The sequence below is a fragment of the Crinia signifera genome, chromosome 11 (assembly GCF_055691185.1).
Source record: "Crinia signifera chromosome 11, ASM5569118v1, whole genome shotgun sequence".
Taxonomy (NCBI): Eukaryota; Metazoa; Chordata; class Amphibia; order Anura; family Myobatrachidae; genus Crinia; species Crinia signifera.
The window spans coordinates 63,815,186-63,834,812 of NC_139227.1; the positions used below are offsets into that span (position 1 = coordinate 63,815,186).

Genomic DNA, 19,627 nt, shown 5'->3' on the forward strand with positions numbered 1-19,627 from the left:
CATAATAAACTACTGTTATAAAATAAAATAAATTATTCCTTGAAGTGGAGGTAACGTGTTACAATATTTCCTTAAAGGCTGTAACATTAAATGCAATTTTGGAAAATACAGCACCTACTGTAGTTGAGGTTTATGTAAAATGAAGTTATAATGATTTATAAGCTAGTCTTTCCATGTGATTGAAAAGCAACACGTAGTTGGCAGGAGTTGGCAGGACCCCAATGGATTTCAAGTCCATCACCTTAACCACTCGGCCACAACTACCTTACTTGTGGCATAGTTCAAAAATTTGAGCTCAATAATAAATAATCATATTTCTAGTTGAAATAAATTACCAATGCAATTTTACACAGTTTTTTTTTGCTATATTAGCAGATACACTTTGGCAAATATAATAGCTGATATAGATTAATGTAAAATGTAGGCGTCAAGGACATTTAATCTTGTGCATTATGAAACAGTCCATCACCTCATGCACTTGGCCACAGCTACCTGAACAGTACAGACATAATAACTTGGTGTTAAAAATTTATAGTTTTTTTTTAATTTGCTGAAGTGGAGGTAACATGTTACAACATTTCATTAAAAGTTGTAACTTTAAAATCCATTTTGGAAAATTTAGCACCTAGTGGAGTTATATGGAAAAGTAAGTTTTAATGATTTAGAAGTTTAAATTTACATTTGATTGAAAAGTTACACGTAGTTGGCAGGATTTGAACCTGCGCGGGGAACCCCCAATGGATTTCGAGTCCATCGCCTTAACCACTCGGCCACAACTACCTGACTAGCAGTTTACCGAAAACATTGAGAGCAGATATATTGTTTCAGATTTCTAGTTGGCAGAAAAAAACAATAGACTTTTTCTCATTTTGTTTTTATATTAATACTTAAACTTTGCAAAAAATAATAGCTAGTATAGACTCATGTAAGTGTCAAGGACATTTACTCTTAAGCTTAGTGAAACATAAATCAGAGTCTTAGAGCAACATTTTAAATGCACTGTTTATGTAAAATGCATTGCATGTTTCCTTGATATTTCATCAAATAGTAATTATTTAAGATGGATACAATTTTTCATTGGTGTCATTCTTTTTTTTATTTGGATTTTTTACAAATGACACTCTCCAATCCCATTATCAGTTCATTAGCATACATATTTCTGCAGATTTAAGTCCAGTTGGAAAGTATCTGCATGCATGTGTTGCCATAGAAAATATTTACATATAGTCTTATGCATGTTCTTATAAATACAGGAAAGTATTCATATTCTAAAAGTACCTGGTTTAGAAAGAAATCCATTGTGAAAAATGATGTTGATTATCTAAGATTTGTTCAATTCTTCAATAAAACATTCTTTGGATTTCTTCACCTTGATTGTATATTATGTTTGCAACAAGCTTTAAAAACTTCACATATCTGGCAGGATTTGATTTTGAATGGGTATACCCTAATGGAGAATGAGTTCATTACCTCAACCACGTGGCCAAAGTTACCTGAACAATGTCGACATAATAAACTACTGTTATAAAATAAAATAAATTATTCCTTGAAGTGGAGGTAACGTGTTACAATATTTCCTTAAAGGCTGTAACATTAAATGCAATTTTGGAAAATACAGCACCTACTGTAGTTGAGGTTTATGTAAAATGAAGTTATAATGATTTATAAGCTAGTCTTTCCATGTGATTGAAAAGCAACACGTAGTTGGCAGGAGTTGGCAGGACCCCAATGGATTTCAAGTCCATCGCCTTAACCACTCGGCCACAACTACCTTACTTGTGGCATAGTTCAAAAATTTGAGCTCAATAATAAATAATCATATTTCTAGTTGAAATAAATTATCAATGCAATTTTACACAGTTTTTTTTTGCTATATTAGCAGATACACTTTGGCAAATATAATAGCTGTATATAGATTAATGTAAAATGTAGGCGTCAAGGACATTTAATCTTGTGCATTATGAAACAGTCCATCACCTCATGCACTTGGCCACAGCTACCTGAACAGTACAGACATAATAACTTGGTGTTAAAAATGTATAGTTTTTTTTTAATTTGCTGAAGTGGAGGTAACATGTTACAACATTTCATTAAAAGTTGTAACTTTAAAATCCATTTTGGAAAATTTAGCACCTAGTGGAGTTATATGGAAAAGTAAGTTTTAATGATTTAGAAGTTTAAATTTACATTTGATTGAAAAGTTACACGTAGTTGGCAGGATTTGAACCTGCGCGGGGAACCCCCAATGGATTTCGAGTCCATCGCCTTAACCACTCGGCCACAACTAACTGACTAGCAGTTTACCGAAAACATTGAGAGCAGATATATTGTTTCAGATTTCTAGTTGGCAGAAAAAAACAATAGACTTTTTCTCATTTTGTTGCTATATTAATACTTAAACTTTGCAAAAAATAATAGCTAGTATAGACTCATGTAAGTGTCAAGGACATTTACTCTTAAGCTTAGTGAAACATAAATCAGAGTCTTAGAGCAACATTTTAAATGCACTGTTTATGTAAAATGCATTGCATGTTTCCTTGATATTTCATCAAATAGTAATTATTTAAGATGGATACAATTTTTCATTGGTGTCATTCTTTTTTTTATTTGGATTTTTTACAAATGACACTCTCCAATCCCATTATCAGTTCATTAGCATACATATTTCTGCAGATTTAAGTCCAGTTGGAAAGTATCTGCATGCATGTGTTGCCATAGAAAATATTTACATATAGTCTTATGCATGTTCTTATAAATACAGGAAAGTATTCATATTCTAAAAGTACCTGGTTTAGAAAGAAATCCATTGTGAAAAATGATGTTGATTATCTAAGATTTGTTCAATTCTTCAATAAAACATTCTTTGGATTTCTTCACCTTGATTGTATATTATGTTTGCAACAAGCTTTAAAAACTTCACATATCTGGCAGGATTTGATTTTGAATGGGTATACCCTAATGGAGAATGAGTTCATTACCTCAACCACGTGGCCAAAGTTACCTGAACAATGTCGACATAATAAACTACTGTTATAAAATAAAATAAATTATTCCTTGAAGTGGAGGTAACGTGTTACAATATTTCCTTAAAGGCTGTAACATTAAAGGCAATTTTGGAAATTACAGCACCTACTGTAGTTGAGGTTTATGTAAAATGAAGTTATAATGATTTATAAGCTAGTCTTTCCATGTGATTGAAAAGCAACACGTAGGATTTGAACCTACGCGGGGAGACCCCAATGGATTTCAAGTCCATCGCCTTAACCACTCGGCCACAACTACCTTACTTGTGGCATAGTTCAAAAATTTGAGCTCAATAATAAATAATCATATTTCTAGTTGAAATAAATTACCAATGCAATTTTACACAGGTTTTTTTTTGCTATATTAGCAGATACACTTTGGCAAATATAATAGCTGATATAGATTAATGTAAAATGTAGGCGTCAAGGACATTTAATCTTGTGCATTATGAAACAGTCCATCACCTCATGCACTTGGCCACAGCTACCTGAACAGTACAGACATAATAACTTGGTGTTAAAAATTTATAGTTTTTTTTTAATTTGCTGAAATGGAGGTAACATGTTACAACATTTCATTAAAAGTTGTAACTTTAAAATCCATTTTGGAAAATTTAGCACCTAGTGGAGTTATATGGAAAAGTAAGTTTTAATGATTTAGAATTTTAAATTTACATTTGATTGAAAGTTACACGTAGTTGGCAGGATTTGAACCTGCGCGGGGAACCCCCAATGGATTTCGAGTCCATCGCCTTAACCACTCGGCCACAACTACCTGACTAGCAGTTTATCGAAAACATTGAGAGCAGATATATTGTTTCAGATTTCTAGTTGGCAGAAAAAAACAATAGACTTTTTCTCATTTTGTTTTTATATTAATACTTAAACTTTGCAAAAAATAATAGCTAGTATAGACTCATGTAAGTGTCAAGGACATTTACTCTTAAGCTTAGTGAAACATAAATCAGAGTCTTAGAGCAACATTTTAAATGCACTGTTTATGTAAAATGCATTGCATGTTTCCTTGATATTTCATCAAATAGTTATTATTTAAGATGGATACAATTTTTCATTGGTGTCATTCTTTTTTTTATTTGGATTTTTTACAAATGACACTCTCCAATCCCATTATCAGTTCATTAGCATACATATTTCTGCAGATTTAAGTCCAGTTGGAAAGTATCTGCATGCATGTGTTGCCATAGAAAATATTTACATATAGTCTTATGCATGTTCTTATAAATACAGGAAAGTATTCATATTCTAAAAGTACCTGGTTTAGAAAGAAATCCATTGTGAAAAATGATGTTGATTATCTAAGATTTGTTCAATTCTTCAATAAAACATTCTTTGGATTTCTTCACCTTGATTGTATATTATGTTTGCAACAAGCTTTAAAAACTTCACATATCTGGCAGGATTTGATTTTGAATGGGTATACCCTAATGGAGAATGAGTTCATTACCTCAACCACGTGGCCAAAGTTACCTGAACAATGTCGACATAATAAACTACTGTTATAAAATAAAATAAATTATTCCTTGAAGTGGAGGTAACGTGTTACAATATTTCCTTAAAGGCTGTAACATTAAATGCAATTTTGGAAAAAACAGCACCTACTGTAGTTGAGGTTTATGTAAAATGAAGTTATAATGATTTATAAGCTAGTCTTTCCATGTGATTGAAAAGCAACACGTAGTTGGCAGGATTTGAACCTACGCGGGGAGACCCCAATGGATTTCAAGTCCATCGCCTTAACCACTCGGCCACAACTACCTTACTTGTGGCATCGTTCAAAAATTTGAGCTCAATAATAAATAATCATATTTCTAGTTGAAATAAATTACCAATGCAATTTTACACAGGTTTTTTTTGCTATATTAGCAGATACACTTTGGCAAATATAATAGCTGATATAGATTAATGTAAAATGTAGGCGTCAAGGACATTTAATCTTGTGCATTATGAAACAGTCCATCACCTCATGCACTTGGCCACAGCTACCTGAACAGTACAGACATAATAACTTGGTGTTAAAAATTTATAGTTTTTTTTTAATTTGCTGAAATGGAGGTAACATGTTACAACATTTCATTAAAAGTTGTAACTTTAAAATCCATTTTGGAAAATTTAGCACCTAGTGGAGTTATATGGAAAAGTAAGTTTTAATGATTTAGAAGTTTAAATTTACATTTGATTGAAAAGTTACACGTAGTTGGCAGGATTTGAACCTGCGCGGGGAACCCCCAATGGATTTCGAGTCCATCGCCTTAACCACTCGGCCACAACTACCTGACTAGCAGTTTACCGAAAACATTGAGAGCAGATATATTGTTTCAGATTTCTAGTTGGCAGAAAAAAACAATAGACTTTTTCTCATTTTGTTTTTATATTAATACTTAAACTTTGCAAAAAATAATAGCTAGTATAGACTCATGTAAGTGTCAAGGACATTTACTCTTAAGCTTAGTGAAACATAAATCAGAGTCTTAGAGCAACATTTTAAATGCACTGTTTATGTAAAATGCATTGCATGTTTCCTTGATATTTCATCAAATAGTTATTATTTAAGATGGATACAATTTTTCATTGGTGTCATTCTTTTTTTTATTTGGATTTTTTACAAATGACACTCTCCAATCCCATTATCAGTTCATTAGCATACATATTTCTGCAGATTTAAGTCCAGTTGGAAAGTATCTGCATGCATGTGTTGCCATAGAAAATATTTACATATAGTCTTATGCATGTTCTTATAAATACAGGAAAGTATTCATATTCTAAAAGTACCTGGTTTAGAAAGAAATCCATTGTGAAAAATGATGTTGATTATCTAAGATTTGTTCAATTCTTCAATAAAACATTCTTTGGATTTCTTCACCTTGATTGTATATTATGTTTGCAACAAGCTTTAAAAACTTCACATATCTGGCAGGATTTGATTTTGAATGGGTATACCCTAATGGAGAATGAGTTCATTACCTCAACCACGTGGCCAAAGTTACCTGAACAATGTCGACATAATAAACTACTGTTATAAAATAAAATAAATTATTCCTTGAAGTGGAGGTAACGTGTTACAATATTTACTTAAAGGCTGTAACATTAAATGCAATTTTGGAAAATACAGCACCTACTGTAGTTGAGGTTTATGTAAAATGAAGTTATAATGATTTATAAGCTAGTCTTTCCATGTGATTGAAAAGCAACACGTAGTTGGCAGGATTTGAACCTACGCGGGGAGACCCCAATGGATTTCAAGTCCATCGCCTTAACCACTCGGCCACAACTACCTTACTTGTGGCATAGTTCAAAAATTTGAGCTCAATAATAAATAATCATATTTCTAGTTGAAATAAATTACCAATGCAATTTTACACAGGTTTTTTTTGCTATATTAGCAGATACACTTTGGCAAATATAATAGCTGATATAGATTAATGTAAAATGTAGGCGTCAAGGACATTTAATCTTGTGCATTATGAAACAGTCCATCACCTCATGCACTTGGCCACAGCTACCTAAACAGTACAGACATAATAACTTGGTGTTAAAAATTTATAGTTTTTTTTTAATTTGCTGAAATGGAGGTAACATGTTACAACATTTCATTAAAAGTTGTAACTTTAAAATCCATTTTGGAAAATTTAGCACCTAGTGGAGTTATATGGAAAAGTAAGTTTTAATGATTTAGAAGTTTAAATTTACATTTGATTGAAAGTTACATGTAGTTGGCAGGATTTGAACCTGCGCGGGGAACCCCCAATGGATTTCGAGTCCATCGCCTTAACCACTCGGCCACAACTACCTGACTAGCAGTTTATCGAAAACATTGAGAGCAGATATATTGTTTCAGATTTCTAGTTGGCAGAAAAAAACAATAGACTTTTTCTCATTTTGTTTTTATATTAATACTTAAACTTTGCAAAAAATAATAGCTAGTATAGACTCATTTAAGTGTCAAGGACATTTACTCTTAAGCTTAGTGAAACATAAATCAGAGTCTTAGAGCAACATTTTAAATGCACTGTTTATGTAAAATGCATTGCATGTTTCCTTGATATTTCATCAAATAGTTATTATTTAAGATGGATACAATTTTTCATTGGTGTCATTCTTTTTTTTATTTGGATTTTTACAAATGACACTCTCCAATCCCATTATCAGTTCATTAGCATACATATTTCTGCAGATTTAAGTCCAGTTGGAAAGTATCTGCATGCATGTGTTGCCATAGAAAATATTTACATATAGTCTTATGCATGTTCTTATAAATACAGGAAAGTATTCATATTCTAAAAGTACCTGGTTTAGAAAGAAATCCATTGTGAAAAATGATGTTGATTATCTAAGATTTGTTCAATTCTTCAATAAAACATTCTTTGGATTTCTTCACCTTGATTGTATATTATGTTTGCAACAAGCTTTAAAAACTTCACATATCTGGCAGGATTTGATTTTGAATGGGTATACCCTAATGGAGAATGAGTTCATTACCTCAACCACGTGGCCAAAGTTACCTGAACAATGTCGACATAATAAACTACTGTTATAAAATAAAATAAATTATTCCTTGAAGTGGAGGTAACGTGTTACAATATTTCCTTAAAGGCTGTAACATTAAATGCAATTTTGGAAAATACAGCACCTACTGTAGTTGAGGTTTATGTAAAATGAAGTTATAATGATTTATAAGCTAGTCTTTCCATGTGATTGAAAAGCAACACGTAGTTGGCAGGATTTGAACCTACGCGGGGAGACCCCAATGGATTTCAAGTCCATCGCCTTAACCACTCGGCCACAACTACCTTACTTGTGGCATAGTTCAAAAATTTGAGCTCAATAATAAATAATCATATTTCTAGTTGAAATAAATTACCAATGCAATTTTACACAGGTTTTTTTTGCTATATTAGCAGATACACTTTGGCAAATATAATAGCTGATATAGATTAATGTAAAATGTAGGCGTCAAGGACATTTAATCTTGTGCATTATGAAACAGTCCATCACCTCATGCACTTGGCCACAGCTACCTGAACAGTACAGACATAATAACTTGGTGTTAAAAATTTATAGTTTTTTTTTAATTTGCTGAAATGCACTGTTTATATAAAATGCATTGCATGTTTCCTTGATATTTCATCAAATAGTTATTATTTAAGATGGATACAATTTTTCATTGGTGTCATTCTTTTTTTTATTTGGATTTTTTACAATTGACACTCTCCAATCCCATTATCAGTTCATTAGCATACATATTTCTGCAGATTTAAGTCCAGTTGGAAAGTATCTGCATGCATGTGTTGCCATAGAAAATATTTACATATAGTCTTATGCATGTTCTTATAAATACAGGAAAGTATTCATATTCTAAAAGTACCTGGTTTAGAAAGAAATCCATTGTGAAAAATGATGTTGATTATCTAAGATTTGTTCAATTCTTCAATAAAACATTCTTTGGATTTCTTCACCTTGATTGTATATTATGTTTGCAACAAGCTTTAAAAACTTCACATATCTGGCAGGATTTGATTTTGAATGGGTATACGCTAATGGAGAATGAGTTCATTACCTCAACCACGTGGCCAAAGTTACCTGAACAATGTCGACATAATAAACTACTGTTATAAAATAAAATAAATTATTCCTTGAAGTGGAGGTAACGTGTTACAATATTTCCTTAAAGGCTGTAACATTAAATGCAATTTTGGAAAAAACAGCACCTACTGTAGTTGAGGTTTATGTAAAATGAAGTTATAATGATTTATAAGCTAGTCTTTCCATGTGATTGAAAAGCAACACGTAGTTGGCAGGATTTGAACCTGCGCGGGGAGACCCCAATGGATTTCAAGTCCATCGCCTTAACCACTCGGCCACAACTACCATAATTGTGGCATCGTTCAATGGTTCACATATTAGCAGATACACTTTGGCAAATATAATAGCTGATATAGATTAATGTAAAATGTAGGCGTCAAGGACATTTAATCTTGTGCATTATGAAACAGTCCATCACCTCATGCACTTGGCCACAGCTACCTGAACAGTACAGACATAATAACTTGGTGTTAAAAATTTATAGTTTTTTTTTTAATTTGCTGAAGTGGAGGTAACATGTTACAACATTTCATTAAAAGTTGTAACTTTAAAATCCATTTTGGAAAATTTAGCACCTAGTGGAGTTATATGGAAAAGTAAGTTTTAATGATTTAGAAGTTTAAATTTACATTTGATTGAAAAGTTACACGTAGTTGGCAGGATTTGAACCTGCGCGGGGAACCCCCAATGGATTTCGAGTCCATCGCCTTAACCACTCGGCCACAACTACCTGACTAGCAGTTTACCGAAAACATTGAGAGCAGATATATTGTTTCAGATTTCTAGTTGGCAGAAAAAAACAATAGACTTTTTCTCATTTTGTTGCTATATTAATACTTAAACTTTGCAAAAAATAATAGCTAGTATAGACTCATGTAAGTGTCAAGGACATTTACTCTTAAGCTTAGTGAAACATAAATCAGAGTCTTAGAGCAACATTTTAAATGCACTGTTTATGTAAAATGCATTGCATGTTTCCTTGATATTTCATCAAATAGTTATTATTTAAGATGGATACAATTTTTCATTGGTGTCATTCTTTTTTTTATTTGGATTTTTTACAAATGACACTCTCCAATCCCATTATCAGTTCATTAGCATACATATTTCTGCAGATTTAAGTCCAGTTGGAAAGTATCTGCATGCATGTGTTGCCATAGAAAAATATTTACATATAGTCTTATGCATGTTCTTATAAATACAGGAAATTATTCTTATTCTAAAAGTACCTGGTTTAGAAAGAAATCCGTTGTGAAAAATGATGTTGATTATCTAAGATTTGTTCAATTCTTCAATAAAACATTCTTTGGATTTCTTCACCTTGATCGTATATTATGTTTGCAACAAGCTTTAAAAGCTTCACATATCTGGCAGGATTTGATTTTGAATGGGTATACCCTAATGGAGAATGAGGTCATTACCTCAACCACGTGGCCAAAGTTACCTGAACAATGTGGACATAATAAACTACTGTTATAAAATAAAAAAATTTATTCCTTGAAGTGGAGGTAACATGTTACAATATTTCCTTAAAGGCTGTAACATTAAATGCAATTTTGGAAAATACAGCACCCACGGTAGTTGAGTTTTATGTAAAATGAAGTTATAATGATTTATAAGCTAGTCTTTCCATGTGATTGAAAAGCAACACGCAGTTGGCAGGATTTGAACCTACGTGGGGAGACCCCAATGGATTTCAAGTCCATCGCCTTAACAACTCGGCCACAACTACCTTTCTTGTGGCAAAGTTCAAAAATTTGAGCTCAATAATAAATATTTATATTTCTAGTTGAAATAAATTACCAATGCAATTTTACACAGTTTTTTTTTTACTATATTAGCAGATACACTTTGGCAAATATAATTGCTGATATAGATTAATGTAAAATGTTGGCGTCAAGGACATTTAATCTTGTGCATTATGAAACAGTACATCACCTCAGGCACTTGGCCACAGCTACCTGAACAGTACAGACATAATAACTTGGTGTTAAAAATTAAATATTTTTTTTAATTTACTGAAGTGGAGGTAACATGTTACAGCATTTCATTAAAAGTTGTAACTTTAAAATCCATTTTGCAAAATTTAGCACCTAGTGGAGTTATATGGAAACGTAAGTTTTAATTATTTAGAAGTTTATCTTTACATTTGATTGAATAGTTTCACATAGTTGGCAGGATTTGAACCTGCGCGGTGAACCCCCAATGGATTTCGAGTCCATCGCCTTAACCACTCAGCCACAACTACCTGACTAGCAGTTTACTGAAAACATTGAGCGCAGATATATTGTTTCAGATTTCTAGTTGACAGAAAAAACCAATAGACTTTTTCTCATTTTGTTGCTATATTAATACTTAAACTTTGCAAAAAATAATAGCTAGTATAGACTCATGTAAGTGTCAAGGACATTTACTCTTAAGCTTAGTGAAACATAAATCAGAGTCTTAGAGCAATATTTTAAATGCACTGTTTATGTAAAATGCATTGCATGTTTCCTTGATATTTCATCAAATAGTAATTATTTAAGATGGATACAATTTTTCATTGGTGTCATTCTTTTTTTTATTTGGATTTTTTACAAATGACACTCTCCAATCCCATTATCAGTTCATTAGCATACATATTTCTGCAGATTTAAGTCCAGTTAGAAAGTATCTGCATGCATGTGTTGCCATAGAAAAATATTTACATATAGTCTTATGCATGTTCTTATAAATACAGGAAAGTATTCATATTCTAAAAGTACCTGGTTTAGAAAGAAATCCATTGTGAAAAATGATGTTGATTATCTAAGATTTGTTCAATTCTTCAATAAAACATTCTTTGGATTTCTTCACCTTGATTGTATATTATGTTTGCAACAAGCTTTAAAAACTTCACATATCTGGCTTGATTTGATTTTGAATGGGTATACCCTAATGGAGAATGAGTTCATTACCTCAACCACGTGGCCAAAGTTACCTGAACAATGTCGACATAATAAACTACTGTTATAAAATAAAATAAATTATTCCTTGAAGTGGAGGTAACGTGTTACAATATTTCCTTAAAGGCTGTAACATTAAATGCAATTTTGGAAAATACAGCACCTACTGTAGTTGAGGTTTATGTAAAATGAAGTTATAATGATTTATAAGCTAGTCTTTCCATGTGATTGAAAAGCAACACATAGTTGGCAGGATTTGAACCTACGCGGGGAGACCCCAATGGATTTCAAGTCCATCGCCTTAACCACTCGGCCACAACTACCTGACTAGCAGTTTACCGAAAACATTGAGAGCAGATATATTGTTTCAGATTTCTAGTTGGCAGAAAAAAACAATAGACTTTTTCTCATTTTGTTGCTATATTAATACTTAAACTTTGCAAAAAATAATAGCTAGTATAGACTCATGTAAGTGTCAAGGACATTTACTCTTAAGCTTAGTGAAACATAAATCAGAGTCTTAGAGCAACATTTTAAATGCTCTGTTTATGTAAAATGCATTGCATGTTTCCTTGATATTTCATCAAATAGTAATTATTTAAGATGGATACAATTTTTCATTGGTGTCATTCTTTTTTTTATTTGGATTTTTTACAAATGACACTCTCCAATCCCATTATCAGTTCATTAGCATACATATTTCTGCAGATTTAAGTTTACACAGTTTTTTTTTGCTATAATAGCAGATACACTTTGGCAAATATAATAGCTGATATAGATTAATGTAAAATGTAGGCGTCAAGGACATTTAATCTTGTGCATTATGAAACAGTCCATCACCTCATGCACTTGGCCACAGCTACCTGAACAGTACAGACATAATAACTTGGTGTTAAAAATGTATAGTTTTTTTTTAATTTGCTGAAGTGGAGGTAACATGTTACAACATTTCATTAAAAGTTGTAACTTTAAAATCCATTTTGGAAAATTTAGCACCTAGTGCAGTTATATGGAAAAGTAAGTTTTAATGATTTAGAAGTTTAAATTTACATTTGATTGAAAAGTTACACGTAGTTGGCAGGATTTGAACCTGCGCGGGGAACCCCCAATGGATTTCGAGTCCATCGCCTTAACCACTCGGCCACAACTACCTGACTAGCAGTTTACCGAAAACATTGAGAGCAGATATATTGTTTCAGATTTCTAGTTGGCAGAAAAAAACAATAGACTTTTTCTCATTTTGTTGCTATATTAATACTTAAACTTTGCAAAAAATAATAGCTAGTATAGACTCATGTAAGTGTCAAGGACATTTACTCTTAAGCTTAGTGAAACATAAATCAGAGTCTTAGAGCAACATTTTAAATGCACTGTTTATGTAAAATGCATTGCATGTTTCCTTGATATTTCATCAAATAGTAATTATTTAAGATGGATACAATTTTTCATTGGTGTCATTCTTTTTTTTATTTGGATTTTTTACAAATGACACTCTCCAATCCCATTATCAGTTCATTAGCATACATATTTCTGAAGATTTAAGTCCAGTTGGAAAGTATCTGCATGCATGTGTTGCCATAGAAAATATTTACATATAGTCTTATGCATGTTCTTATAAATACAGGAAAGTATTCATATTCTAAAAGTACCTGGTTTAGAAAGAAATCCATTGTGAAAAATGATGTTGATTATCTAAGATTTGTTCAATTCTTCAATAAAACATTCTTTGGATTTCTTCACCTTGATTGTATATTATGTTTGCAACAAGCTTTAAAAACTTCACATATCTGGCAGGATTTGATTTTGAATGGGTATACCCTAATGGAGAATGAGTTCATTACCTCAACCACGTAGCCAAAGTTACCTGAACAATGTCGACATAATAAACTACTGTTATAAAATAAAATAAATTATTCCTTGAAGTGGAGGTAACGTGTTACAATATTTCCTTAAAGGCTGTAACATTAAATGCAATTTTGGAAAATACAGCACCTACTGTAGTTGAGGTTTATGTAAAATTAAGTTATAATGATTTATAAGCTAGTCTTTCCATGTGATTGAAAAGCAACACGTAGTTGGCAGGATTTGAACCTACGCGGGGAGACCCCAATGGATTTCAAGTCCATCGCCTTAACCACTCGGCCACAACTACCTTACTTGTGGCATAGATCAAAAATTTGAGCTCAATAATAAATAATCATATTTCTAGTTGAAATAAATTACCAATGCAATTTTACACAGTTTTTTTTTGCTATATTAGCAGATACACTTTGGCAAATATAATAGCTGATATAGATTAATGTAAAATGTAGGCGTCAAGGACATTTAATCTTGTGCATTATGAAACAGTCCATCACCTCATGCACTTGGCCACAGCTACCTGAACAGTACAGACATAATAACTTGGTGTTAAAAATTTATAGTTTTTTTTTTAATTTGCTGAAGTGGAGGTAACATGTTACAACATTTCATTAAAAGTTGTAACTTTAAAATCCATTTTGGAAAATTTAGCACCTAGTGGAGTTATATGGAAAAGTAAGTTTTAATGATTTAGAAGTTTAAATTTACATTTGATTGAAAAGTTACACGTAGTTGGCAGGATTTGAACCTGCGCAGGGAGACCCCAATGGATTTCAAGTCCATCGCCTTAACCACTCGGCCACAACTACCTGACTAGCAGTTTACCGAAAACATTGAGAGCAGATATATTGTTTCAGATTTCTAGTTGGCAGAAAAAAACAATAGACTTTTTCTCATTTTGTTGCTATATTAATACTTAAACTTTGCAAAAAATAATAGCTAGTATAGACTCATGTAAGTGTCAAGGACATTTACTCTTAAGCTTAGTGAAACATAAATCAGAGTCTTAGAGCAACATTTTAAATGCACTGTTTATGTAAAATGCATTGCATGTTTCCTTGATATTTCATCAAATAGTAATTATTTAAGATGGATACAATTTTTCATTGGTGTCATTCTTTTTTTTATTTGGATTTTTTACAAATGACACTCTCCAATCCCATTATCAGTTCATTAGCATACATATTTCTGCAGATTTAAGTCCAGTTGGAAAGTATCTGCATGCATGTGTTGCCATAGAAAATATTTACATATAGTCTTATGCATGTTCTTATAAATACAGGAAAGTATTCATATTCTAAAAGTACCTGGTTTAGAAAGAAATCCATTGTGAAAAATGATGTTGATTATCTAAGATTTGTTCAATTCTTCAATAAAACATTCTTTGGATTTCTTCACCTTGATTGTATATTATGTTTGCAACAAGCTTTAAAAACTTCACATATCTGGCAGGATTTGATTTTGAATGGGTATACCCTAATGGAGAATGAGTTCATTACCTCAACCACGTGGCCAAAGTTACCTGAACAATGTCGACATAATAAACTACTGTTATAAAATAAAATAAATTATTCCTTGAAGTGGAGGTAACGTGTTACAATATTTCCTTAAAGGCTGTAACATTAAATGCAATTTTGGAAAATACAGCACCTACTGTAGTTGAGGTTTATGTAAAATGAAGTTATAATGATTTATAAGCTAGTCTTTCCATGTGATTGAAAAGCAACACGTAGTTGGCAGGATTTGAACCTACGCAGGGAGACCCCAATGGATTTCAAGTCCATCGCCTTAACCACTCGGCCACAACTACCTGACTAGTAGTTTACCGAAAACATTGAGAGCAGATATATTGTTTCAGATTTCTAGTTGGCAGAAAAAAACAATAGACTTTTTCTCATTTTGTTGCTATATTAATACTTAAACTTTGCAAAAAATAATAGCTAGTATAGACTCATGTAAGTGTCAAGGACATTTACTCTTAAGCTTAGTGAAACATAAATCAGAGTCTTAGAGCAACATTTTAAATGCTCTGTTTATGTAAAATGCATTGCATGTTTCCTTGATATTTCATCAAATAGTAATTATTTAAGATGGATACAATTTTTCATTGGTGTCATTCTTTTTTTTATTTGGATTTTTTACAAATGACACTCTCCAATCCCATTATCAGTTCATTAGCATACATATTTCTGCAGATTTAAGTTTACACAGTTTTTTTTTGCTATAATAGCAGATACACTTTGGCAAATATAATAGCTGATATAGATTAATGTAAAATGTAGGCGTCAAGGACATTTAATCTTGTGCATTATGAAACAGTCCATCACCTCATGCACTTGGCCACAGCTACCTGAACAGTACAGACATAATAACTTGGTGTTAAAAATGTATAGTTTTTTTTTAATTTGCTGAAGTGGAGGTAACATGTTACAACATTTCATTAAAAGTTGTAACTTTAAAATCCATTTTGGAAAATTTAGCACCTAGTGGAGTTATATGGAAAAGTAAGTTTTAATGATTTAGAAGTTTAAATTTACATTTGATTGAAAAGTTACACGTAGTTGGCAGGATTTGAACCTGCGCGGGGAACCCCCAATGGATTTCGAGTCCATCGCCTTAACCACTCGGCCACAACTACCTGACTAGCAGTTTACCGAAAACATTGAGAGCAGATATATTGTTTCAGATTTCTAGTTGGCAGAAAAAAACAATAGACTTTTTCTCATTTTGTTGCTATATTAATACTTAAACTTTGCAAAAAAGAATAGCTAGTATAGACTCATGTAAGTGTCAAGGACATTTACTCTTAAGCTTAGTGAAACATAAATCAGAGTCTTAGAGCAACATTTTAAATGCACTGTTTATGTAAAATGCATTGCATGTTTCCTTGATATTTCATCAAATAGTAATTATTTAAGATGGATACAATTTTTCATTGGTGTCATTCTTTTTTTTATTTGGATTTTTTACAAATGACACTCTCCAATCCCATTATCAGTTCATTAGCATACATATTTCTGAAGATTTAAGTCCAGTTGGAAAGTATCTGCATGCATGTGTTGCCATAGAAAATATTTACATATAGTCTTATGCATGTTCTTATAAATACAGGAAAGTATTCATATTCTAAAAGTACCTGGTTTAGAAAGAAATCCATTGTGAAAAATGATGTTGATTATCTAAGATTTGTTTAATTCTTCAATAAAACATTCTTTGGATTTCTTCACCTTGATTGTATATTATGTTTGCAACAAGCTTTAAAAACTTCACATATCTGGCAGGATTTGATTTTGAATGGGTATACCCTAATGGAGAATGAGTTCATTACCTCAACCACGTAGCCAAAGTTACCTGAACAATGTCGACATAATAAACTACTGTTATAAAATAAAATAAATTATTCCTTGAAGTGGAGGTAACGTGTTACAATATTTCCTTAAAGGCTGTAACATTAAATGCAATTTTGGAAAATACAGCACCTACTGTAGTTGAGGTTTATGTAAAATGAAGTTATAATGATTTATAAGCTAGTCTTTCCATGTGATTGAAAAGCAACACGTAGTTGGCAGGATTTGAACCTACGCGGGGAGACCCCAATGGATTTCAAGTCCATCGCCTTAACCACTCGGCCACAACTACCTTACTTGTGGCATAGATCAAAAATTTGAGCTCAATAATAAATAATCATATTTCTAGTTGAAATAAATTACCAATGCAATTTTACACAGTTTTTTTTTGCTATATTAGCAGATACACTTTGGCAAATATAATAGCTGATATAGATTAATGTAAAATGTAGGCGTCAAGGACATTTAATCTTGTGCATTATGAAACAGTCCATCACCTCATGCACTTGGCCACAGCTACCTGAACAGTACAGACATAATAACTTGGTGTTAAAAATTTATAGTTTTTTTTTTAATTTGCTGAAGTGGAGGTAACATGTTACAACATTTCATTAAAAGTTGTAACTTTAAAATCCATTTTGGAAAATTTAGCACCTAGTGGAGTTATATGGAAAAGTAAGTTTTAATGATTTAGAAGTTTAAATTTACATTTGATTGAAAAGTTACACGTAGTTGGCAGGATTTGAACCTGCGCAGGGAGACCCCAATGGATTTCAAGTCCATCGCCTTAACCACTCGGCCACAACTACCTGACTAGCAGTTTACCGAAAACATTGAGAGCAGATATATTGTTTCAGATTTCTAGTTGGCAGAAAAAAACAATAGACTTTTTCTCATTTTGTTGCTATATTAATACTTAAACTTTGCAAAAAATAATAGCTAGTATAGACTCATGTAAGTGTCAAGGACATTTACTCTTAAGCTTAGTGAAACATAAATCAGAGTCTTAGAGCAACATTTTAAATGCACTGTTTATGTAAAATGCATTGCATGTTTCCTTGATATTTCATCAAATAGTAATTATTTAAGATGGATACAATTTTTCATTGGTGTCATTCTTTTTTTTATTTGGATTTTTTACAAATGACACTCTCCAATCCCATTATCAGTTCATTAGCATACATATTTCTGAAGATTTAAGTCCAGTTGGAAAGTATCTGCATGCATGTGTTGCCATAGAAAATATTTACATATAGTCTTATGCATGTTCTTATAAATACAGGAAAGTATTCATATTCTAAAAGTACCTGGTTTAGAAAGAAATCCATTGTGAAAAATGATGTTGATTTTCTAAGATTTGTTCAATTCTTCAATAAAACATTCTTTGGATTTCTTCACCTTGATTGTATATTATGTTTGCAACAAGCTTTAAAAACTTCACATATCTTGCAGGATTTGATTTTGAATGGGTATACCCTAATGGAGAATGAGTTCATTACCTCAACCACGTGGCCAAAGTTACCTGAACAATGTCGACATAATAAACTACTGTTATAAAATAAAATAAATTATTCCTTGAAGTGGAGGTAACGTGTTACAATATTTCCTTAAAGGCTGTAACATTAAATGCAATTTTGGAAAATACAGCACCTACTGTAGTTGAGGTTTATGTAAAATGAAGTTATAATGATTTATAAGCTAGTCTTTCCATGTGATTGAAAAGCAACACGTAGTTGGCAGGATTTGAACCTACGCGGGGAGACCCCAATGGATTTCAAGTCCATCGCCTTAAGCACTCGGCCACAACTACCTTACTTGTGGCATAGATCAAAAATTTGAGCTCAATAATAAATAATCATATTTCTAGTTGAAATAAATTACCAATGCAATTTTACACAGTTTTTTTTGCTATATTAGCAGATACACTTTGGCAAATATAATAGCTGATATAGATTAATGTAAAATGTAGGCGTCAAGGACATTTAATCTTGTGCATTATGAAACAGTCCATCACCTCATGCACTTGGCCACAGCTACCTGAACAGTACAGACATAATAACTTGGTGTTAAAAATTTATAGTTTTTTTTTTAATTTGCTGAAGTGGAGGTAACATGTTACAACATTTCATTAAAAGTTGTAACTTTAAAATCCATTTTGGAAAATTTAGCACCTAGTGGAGTTATATGGAAAAGTAAGTTTTAATGATTTAGAAGTTTAAATTTACATTTGATTGAAAAGTTACACGTAGTTGGCAGGATTTGAACCTGCGCAGGGAGACCCCAATGGATTTCAAGTCCATCGCCTTAACCACTCGGCCACAACTACCTGACTAGCAGTTTACCGAAAACATTGAGAGCAGATATATTGTTTCAGATTTCTAGTTGGCAGAAAAAAACAATAGACTTTTTCTCATTTTGTTGCTATATTAATACTTAAACTTTGCAAAAAATAATAGCTAGTATAGACTCATGTAAGTGTCAAGGACATTTACTCTTAAGCTTAGTGAAACATAAATCAGAGTCTTAGAGCAACATTTTAAATGCACTGTTTATGTAAAATGCATTGCATGTTTCCTTGATATTTCATCAAATAGTAATTATTTAAGATGGATACAATTTTTCATTGGTGTCATTCTTTTTTTTATTTGGATTTTTTACAAATGACACTCTCCAATCCCATTATCAGTTCATTAGCATACATATTTCTGAAGATTTAAGTCCAGTTGGAAAGTATCTGCATGCATGTGTTGCCATAGAAAATATTTACATATAGTCTTATGCATGTTCTTATAAATACAGGAAAGTATTCATATTCTAAAAGTACCTGGTTTAGAAAGAAATCCATTGTGAAAAATGATGTTGATTTTCT

At 31.9% G+C, this 19,627-nt stretch overlaps 23 non-coding genes across 23 annotated transcripts; all 23 read right to left on the minus strand.

Annotated features, from left to right (window-relative positions):
• Window positions 1-698: 698 nt before the first annotated feature.
• Window positions 699-780, minus strand: TRNAS-CGA (transfer RNA serine (anticodon CGA)). The gene has a single exon. It is a non-coding gene; the product is annotated as a tRNA-Ser (tRNA).
• Window positions 781-2,206: 1,426 nt separating this feature from the next.
• TRNAS-CGA (transfer RNA serine (anticodon CGA)) lies at window positions 2,207-2,289 on the minus strand. Its single transcript has one exon. It is a non-coding gene; the product is annotated as a tRNA-Ser (tRNA).
• A 911-nt stretch (window positions 2,290-3,200) lies between these two features.
• TRNAS-UGA (transfer RNA serine (anticodon UGA)) lies at window positions 3,201-3,282 on the minus strand. The gene has a single exon. It is a non-coding gene; the product is annotated as a tRNA-Ser (tRNA).
• A 434-nt stretch (window positions 3,283-3,716) lies between these two features.
• Window positions 3,717-3,798, minus strand: TRNAS-CGA (transfer RNA serine (anticodon CGA)). Its single transcript has one exon. It is a non-coding gene; the product is annotated as a tRNA-Ser (tRNA).
• Window positions 3,799-4,717: 919 nt separating this feature from the next.
• Window positions 4,718-4,799, minus strand: TRNAS-UGA (transfer RNA serine (anticodon UGA)). Its single transcript has one exon. It is a non-coding gene; the product is annotated as a tRNA-Ser (tRNA).
• Window positions 4,800-5,233: 434 nt separating this feature from the next.
• TRNAS-CGA (transfer RNA serine (anticodon CGA)) lies at window positions 5,234-5,315 on the minus strand. Its single transcript has one exon. It is a non-coding gene; the product is annotated as a tRNA-Ser (tRNA).
• Window positions 5,316-6,234: 919 nt separating this feature from the next.
• TRNAS-UGA (transfer RNA serine (anticodon UGA)) lies at window positions 6,235-6,316 on the minus strand. Its single transcript has one exon. It is a non-coding gene; the product is annotated as a tRNA-Ser (tRNA).
• Window positions 6,317-6,749: 433 nt separating this feature from the next.
• On the minus strand, window positions 6,750-6,831 carry TRNAS-CGA (transfer RNA serine (anticodon CGA)). Its single transcript has one exon. It is a non-coding gene; the product is annotated as a tRNA-Ser (tRNA).
• A 918-nt stretch (window positions 6,832-7,749) lies between these two features.
• On the minus strand, window positions 7,750-7,831 carry TRNAS-UGA (transfer RNA serine (anticodon UGA)). Its single transcript has one exon. It is a non-coding gene; the product is annotated as a tRNA-Ser (tRNA).
• Window positions 7,832-8,827: 996 nt separating this feature from the next.
• TRNAS-UGA (transfer RNA serine (anticodon UGA)) lies at window positions 8,828-8,909 on the minus strand. The gene has a single exon. It is a non-coding gene; the product is annotated as a tRNA-Ser (tRNA).
• A 363-nt stretch (window positions 8,910-9,272) lies between these two features.
• TRNAS-CGA (transfer RNA serine (anticodon CGA)) lies at window positions 9,273-9,354 on the minus strand. The gene has a single exon. It is a non-coding gene; the product is annotated as a tRNA-Ser (tRNA).
• Window positions 9,355-10,274: 920 nt separating this feature from the next.
• On the minus strand, window positions 10,275-10,356 carry TRNAS-UGA (transfer RNA serine (anticodon UGA)). The gene has a single exon. It is a non-coding gene; the product is annotated as a tRNA-Ser (tRNA).
• Window positions 10,357-10,790: 434 nt separating this feature from the next.
• On the minus strand, window positions 10,791-10,872 carry TRNAS-CGA (transfer RNA serine (anticodon CGA)). Its single transcript has one exon. It is a non-coding gene; the product is annotated as a tRNA-Ser (tRNA).
• A 920-nt stretch (window positions 10,873-11,792) lies between these two features.
• TRNAS-UGA (transfer RNA serine (anticodon UGA)) lies at window positions 11,793-11,874 on the minus strand. The gene has a single exon. It is a non-coding gene; the product is annotated as a tRNA-Ser (tRNA).
• A 746-nt stretch (window positions 11,875-12,620) lies between these two features.
• On the minus strand, window positions 12,621-12,702 carry TRNAS-CGA (transfer RNA serine (anticodon CGA)). The gene has a single exon. It is a non-coding gene; the product is annotated as a tRNA-Ser (tRNA).
• Window positions 12,703-13,621: 919 nt separating this feature from the next.
• Window positions 13,622-13,703, minus strand: TRNAS-UGA (transfer RNA serine (anticodon UGA)). Its single transcript has one exon. It is a non-coding gene; the product is annotated as a tRNA-Ser (tRNA).
• Window positions 13,704-14,138: 435 nt separating this feature from the next.
• TRNAS-UGA (transfer RNA serine (anticodon UGA)) lies at window positions 14,139-14,220 on the minus strand. Its single transcript has one exon. It is a non-coding gene; the product is annotated as a tRNA-Ser (tRNA).
• Window positions 14,221-15,139: 919 nt separating this feature from the next.
• Window positions 15,140-15,221, minus strand: TRNAS-UGA (transfer RNA serine (anticodon UGA)). Its single transcript has one exon. It is a non-coding gene; the product is annotated as a tRNA-Ser (tRNA).
• A 746-nt stretch (window positions 15,222-15,967) lies between these two features.
• On the minus strand, window positions 15,968-16,049 carry TRNAS-CGA (transfer RNA serine (anticodon CGA)). The gene has a single exon. It is a non-coding gene; the product is annotated as a tRNA-Ser (tRNA).
• A 919-nt stretch (window positions 16,050-16,968) lies between these two features.
• TRNAS-UGA (transfer RNA serine (anticodon UGA)) lies at window positions 16,969-17,050 on the minus strand. The gene has a single exon. It is a non-coding gene; the product is annotated as a tRNA-Ser (tRNA).
• Window positions 17,051-17,485: 435 nt separating this feature from the next.
• TRNAS-UGA (transfer RNA serine (anticodon UGA)) lies at window positions 17,486-17,567 on the minus strand. The gene has a single exon. It is a non-coding gene; the product is annotated as a tRNA-Ser (tRNA).
• Window positions 17,568-18,486: 919 nt separating this feature from the next.
• Window positions 18,487-18,568, minus strand: TRNAS-UGA (transfer RNA serine (anticodon UGA)). Its single transcript has one exon. It is a non-coding gene; the product is annotated as a tRNA-Ser (tRNA).
• A 434-nt stretch (window positions 18,569-19,002) lies between these two features.
• On the minus strand, window positions 19,003-19,084 carry TRNAS-UGA (transfer RNA serine (anticodon UGA)). The gene has a single exon. It is a non-coding gene; the product is annotated as a tRNA-Ser (tRNA).
• Between the last annotated feature and the right edge of the window lie 543 nt (window positions 19,085-19,627).